The sequence below is a fragment of the Microcaecilia unicolor genome, chromosome 1, assembly GCF_901765095.1.
Source record: "Microcaecilia unicolor chromosome 1, aMicUni1.1, whole genome shotgun sequence".
Classification (NCBI taxonomy): Eukaryota; Metazoa; Chordata; class Amphibia; order Gymnophiona; family Siphonopidae; genus Microcaecilia; species Microcaecilia unicolor.
The window spans coordinates 134,424,050-134,430,059 of NC_044031.1; positions in this window are offsets into that span (position 1 = coordinate 134,424,050).

Here is a 6,010-nt window from a genome sequence, read left to right on the forward strand (position 1 = left end):
CAGCGAGCGCGAGCGGACCTTGCGCGATGTGGGGGCACCGAGACCTTAGTGTCGTGATAGAAAAAAAGTAAGGCGAACTGTGGTAACAACACGTATGCGGGTGGGGGGTTCAGTATTTATCCGAGTATGGTAAATATGAGTGGAAAAATTATCTAAACGTGCCATGCTAGTAAGAAAACCCCTCACCAAATGAGAAGAAATCTAGAAAGGGGAGTTTGCACATTGCTTTACCACTCTATAACCACCAAAGAGACCTTCGTGGGACCCGCAATGCCTAATAATAGCTCCATGTAGAGTTTAGTGGCCAGTGAGTTAGTGGGTGAATGCAGTGTATTTGAGTTGGTGGATTGTGTGTATATTAGGTCGGGACCCCGGATGGGGTTGTGTATGTGAGTGCGTGATTGGGGCCCGTGTGTTGAAGTTAGCCCATGCTGTTTCTCCTCCAACATCGCCTTCTGTTCAAACTCCCCCACTCCCATTTGGATCCCAGCAGTGGCGTACCTAGGGTCGTTGACACCCGGGGCTGGTCATTTTTTAACACCTTCCTCCAAAATTCAGTACTAGGCATGCCGAGAATACAAAACACTCAGGACCTATAGAGCAATTCTACCCTACCATAAGCAGTCATTTCTACAAGTCACACAAGGAAAAGGAAAGCATCTTAAACACTACAGTGAGCACTAGAACATCAATTCACCTATTGTAAAACAAAACCAGACAGAATAGTACAGATCGTCTGTCCTGCACAGTCAATGCCAACTGAAAGTCATGTCTTTTTCACAAACACAGATACACTCTAATCCACTATAGAATAAGTAATAATAAACTTTCTATTTAGACAAAAATTAAACTGAACCCCCAAGATGCCAGACTCTGCATACAATGCAACGCCACAGAAACAGAAAATGTCCCCCAGTACTGTACAAAATATAAAGACAGCAGATGTAAATTTGAAAAAAAAAACTAACAAATACCAATTACCACTTTACAAATTAACAAACAGAAATAAAACAAAAAAAGAAAAGAAAATAATACTATTTTATTGGACTAATACATTTAGCTTTCAGAGGCCAAAACCTCCTTCCTCAGGTCAATACAGTATAGTGCTGTTACAGTATCCTATCCTGACCTGAGGAAGGGGGGTTTTGTTCTCCGAAAGTTAGTCAAAATGTATTAAAATTAGTCCAATAAAAAGATTACCTTGTTTACATGTTCTATTATAAACATTTATTAACACAGCTACAATACTACTTTATCCTAAAGCAAAAAAAATAAAAATATATATTTTATTTACAGTTTGTTGACTCTGGTTTCTGCTTTTCTCATCTTCTTTTCACTGTCTTCCTTCCATCCAGCATCTGTGTTCGTTCTCTCTCTACCATCCAGTGTCTGCCCTCTCTGCTGTCCCCTCCATCCAATGTCTGCCCTCTCTCCCTGTTTCTTCCATCCACATCTGCCCCTGTCTGCCCTCCCTCTCGCTCCCCCTTCCATCCAGGATCTGTCCCCTCTCTCTGCCCCTTTTTTCAGCCCCCAGTTCCAGCCCCCTTATCCCACCTGCCCCTAGTTCTAGCCCCAGGCCACATCTCCTACCTGCCCCCCCCCCCCTTTTCAGCCCCCGGTTTCAACCCCAGCCCTTTTCTCTCACCAGTCCTCAGCTTCAGCCCCAACCACTTCCCCCTGTCTCCTTTTTAGCCCCCAGTCCCCAGTTTCAGCCTCTGCCCCTTTTCAGCCCCCAGTCCCAGTAATAGCCCCCTTATCCCACCTACCCTCCTTTTCAGCCCCCAGTTCCAGCTCCCTTCATCCACATGCCTTGCATTAGGGCCCCCCTTTTCAGCCCCAGACCCATTCTCCCACCGGATCCAGGCATGCCCCATTTTCCCACTAGCCCCAGGCATGGCCCCCATTTTCCCTCATGGCCCCTTCTCAGACCCCAGTTCTAGCCCCCTTCTCCCATCTGAGAACCCCTCCCCTCCCCACCCCAGTCCCCTTCTTCCATCTGAGAACCCTCTCCCCAGCCCCCCTTCTCCCATCTGAGAGAGCCCCCTCCCCTTCTCCCATCTAAGAACCCCCCCTTCTCCCATCTGAGAACGCCCTCCTGGTCCCCTTCTCCCATCTGAGAACCCCCACCCGTCCCCTTCTCCTATCTGAGAACCCCCCCGACCCAACCCAATTACCAGCTCCATCGACAGACCACAGCCCTCTTCTCCTGCCACCACCCTACCTTTTAAAAAAATCTGTGAAGCGGTGTGGCAGGCAGCGCCTTGCGTCTGCCCTGCTTGTAAAAGAAGCAAATCTCCTCGTCGTCGGGCCTTCCCTCACTGTGTCCCGCCCTCGTGGAATTAGGAAGTTACCTCAGAGGAGGGCAGGACACAGTGAAGGAAGGCCTGATGATGACGAAATTTGCTTCTTTTACAAGCAGGACAGACGCAAGGCGCTGCCTGCCACGCCGCTTCACAGATTTTTTTTAAAGGGTGGGAACAGCGGGACCGGAGCATCCCCCCCCCCCCACCTGCTGACACCCGGGGCGGACCGCCACCACCGCCCCGCCCTTGGTACGCCACTGGATCCCAGGGCTGGAATCTGGAGTCTTCATTTATAGCCATGCCCTATATAACTCCCCCCACTCCCAAATTTTACATACTTAAGGCCTCAGCTAAGTCACAGTGCCATATGACAGCACTCCTCCATCACCTTGCAATTAGGGACCCTAAATCCACTTACCTAGTGTTGCCTACCAGGGATGTAGCCAGACCTCGAGGTGGGAGGGGGCCAGATCCCAAGGTGAAGGGGGGCACATTTTGGTCACTGCCCTGCCGCCACCTCGCTGCCCCCCCCCCTCACTGCCACCCATTGCCACCGCTGTACATCTTGACTGGTGGGGATCCCCAACTCCCGCCAGCTGAAGCACCGCCGCTGCAAATACCTTGGCTGGCGGGGGTCCCCCCCCCCCCAGCTGAAGACTTTGTCTAGCACTGGTCTTCAGCGCCACCATGGGGCTGCCGCAGATCAGTGTTAGACGAAGTCTTCAGCTGGCAGGGGTGGTGACCCCCACCAGCCAATCAGGGGCCCAGAGCAAATTTTTTTGGAGGGCCAGGCCCCTGTGGCCCCACCAAGCTACACCCCTGCATTGCACAGTTTTATATTGTATGGAACTTACCTCCACACAGATTTTCCAAGTTATCTAGTTCCATGAGTAAGATTTTAGACCAGTCTTGGATTTCTGATAATCCTAACCTGATGCATTTTGGAACCTGCAGCGCAGATATTGATGAGTAAAATCAGGGCTGTTGTTGTTGCAACTACCGCTCCAGAACTTGGGAGAAATGCCTCTTGCTGGGTTTGTATCTGGTCGGCCATCCATTTCAGGACCGCTTCTGATGCCATCCTCCTAGGAAAAACACACTCCCTGTCCCGTTCCGGGCCCTTACCTGGGGCTCCACGGGCCGGAGCGGGAGACTGTGGCGCCCGAGGACTCCGGGCCGACCAGGGAGGGCGGTCGCGGAGATCGCCGCGACCGCAAGGTGCTCCGAGGCCGGCGACTCCAGGGAACTAGCGCCGGTCTCGGAGAGGGAGATCCGCCGGCCAAGATGGCGGCGCCGGCGTCGACGCCCTCCTCACAGCAGCAGCACTCGAGAGGAGGCTCCGCCCACTCGCGCCGGATTGGCGCATCCACGAGGGAACTCCGCCCTTCGGATAGGAGGGCCAATCCGGGAACCGCTGCCGGCCTGGGCGGCGAGGATTGGTTCCAGCTGTTCCCCAGGCCAGGTCGAGCGGGGAATTTAAACTGAAGCACGGAGAGGGTCCAGTGCTTCCGTTTTCGTGTTAGAAGCCTTCCGGTTACGATTGCTAAGTCGGAGTTGATTCCTTGATGAGGCTAGCCGTTCTGCTAGCCATTACCAAGCCTGTGTTTATTCCTTGAAGAGGCTAGCCGTCCTGCTAGCTCATTACCAAGCCTGTGTTTGTTCCTTGAGGAGGCTAGCCGTCCTGCTAGCCACTACCAAGCCTGTGGTTGTTCCTTGAAGAGGCTAGCCGTCCTGCTAGCCCATTGCCAAGTCTGTGTTAGTTCCTTGATGAGGCTAGCCGCCCTGCTAGCCAACTGCCAAGTCTGTGTTTGTTCCTCGAAGAGGCTAGCCGCCCTGCTAGCGATCCCCAAGACTGTGTTTCTCCTTTGTGGAGGCCAGCCGGCCTACAAACTGTTTCCTAGACTGTCCCTGCCTCGGCTATCACCTAGTCCGGCCAACCGTCACCCCGTGGTTCCAGCAGTCCTGCTGGCCGCCAGCAGCTGAGGGCTCAACCCTCGGTGAACGGCGGTCGCCGCGGGTGAAGAGTCGGGGTGCGCGGTAATCTCCTGGGACTAGTGAGGCTCAGGAGAACTTAAGAGCTCACCTACCTCAGAGTGGCATCAGGGCCGCGACAGAAAACGGAAGCCATGAGCTCGCCGACGCAACCTGATCTACGGGACCTGGCTAAGGTGCTCCAGCAGCAACAGGAACAGCTTAATGCCCTGTCCGGGGCTCTCCAGAATGTTTGCTCCCAACTCTCCACGCTCCAGGTACAGAACCAGGCCGCTGCGGTCCCTGAGGCCGTAGCGGTTCCCCGTATGGGAGGGTTCCGCATGGGACCTCGGTTCCCTGAGCCAGCACGTTACGATGGGAACCCGGAGGGATGTCGGGGGTTCCTTCATCAGTGCAATCTAGCCTTCCGGATGCAACCAGAGAGTTTTGCGTCAGATCAGAGTAAGGTTGGTTATGTCATGGGTCTTTGTACGGGGAAGGCCCGGGACTGGGTGGTTCCTCTGGACGACCAGCATGACCCCATTTTGGGGGATTATAACGAATTTCAGCGCCGGTTCCGGATGGTGTTCGATATTCCGGGACGACCCTCCTCCGTGGCATCCGAGCTGCTCCGGATTCGTCAGGGGGAGGGGACAGTGGCCGACTATGCTATCCGGTTTCGTACGTTAGCCGCTGAGCTGCGGTGGGATCCGGAGTCCTTGACGGCCATTTTTAGAGAGGGGTTACACGAACGAATCAAGGATGAATTGGCAGGAAGGGAGACTCCCGGGTCTCTGGATGTCCTCATTTCCCTCTGTATCCGGGTGGACACCCGATTCCAAGAGCGGGCCAGAGACCGGGTGGAGCGGCAGAAGTGGGGACGAGGTTCCGCCAGGACGAGCAGGGGGCCGGCGCCCCGTCAGGTGAACCGAGACTCGGCGGAGCCCGGAGAGGAGCCCATGGTGTTGGGCCGACAACGGTTGAACCCTGCCGAGAGACAGCACCGACAGTCTAAAGGACTGTGCTTCTACTGTGGGCAGGCTGGGCATTTCATCCGGACTTGCTCCATCCGCCCGGGAAAATGCGCTCCCCAAGGCACCCTGAGGGGAGGGTTCTTGGGGCACTCTGCTCCCCTACCTGAGACTTTGCTCATCCTACCAGTGACTTTACGGTGGCAAGAGGCCCAGGTTCATACCCGAGCCCTGGTGGACTCGGGATCTGGGGGTAACTTTATTGGGCTCGAACTGTTGCAGCAGATGGGATGGCCTACGCTGCCCCGCAAGCCGATCCTGCGGATCACCTCCATCCAGGGTACTACTCTGCCCCAGCCGGTCACTGAGATCACGCCTATGTTGGGTTTGCAGGTAGGGGAGGGCCATCGAGAGGAGGCTGAGTTCCTAGTATTACCCCGGACCATCCACCCGGTGGTTCTGGGCTTGCCTTGGCTACGACACCACAACCCGGTAATTAACTGGACCAGGGGAGAGATTCAAGTTTGGGGCAAGACCTGCCAGGAGACCTGCTGTAAGGACCGGGGTGGTAGCTGTCCGGCCTTAAATTTATTGCCCGGGGAGGGAGCGGATGCATTGGGCTCCCTGCCTCTAGAGTATAAAGACTTTGCTGATGTGTTTAGCTCCAAGGAGGCGGAGGTATTACCCCCACACCGGCCTTTTGACTGTGCCATTAATTTGAAGACCGATACAGTTCCTCCCCGGGGTCGCCCATACAAATTGTCC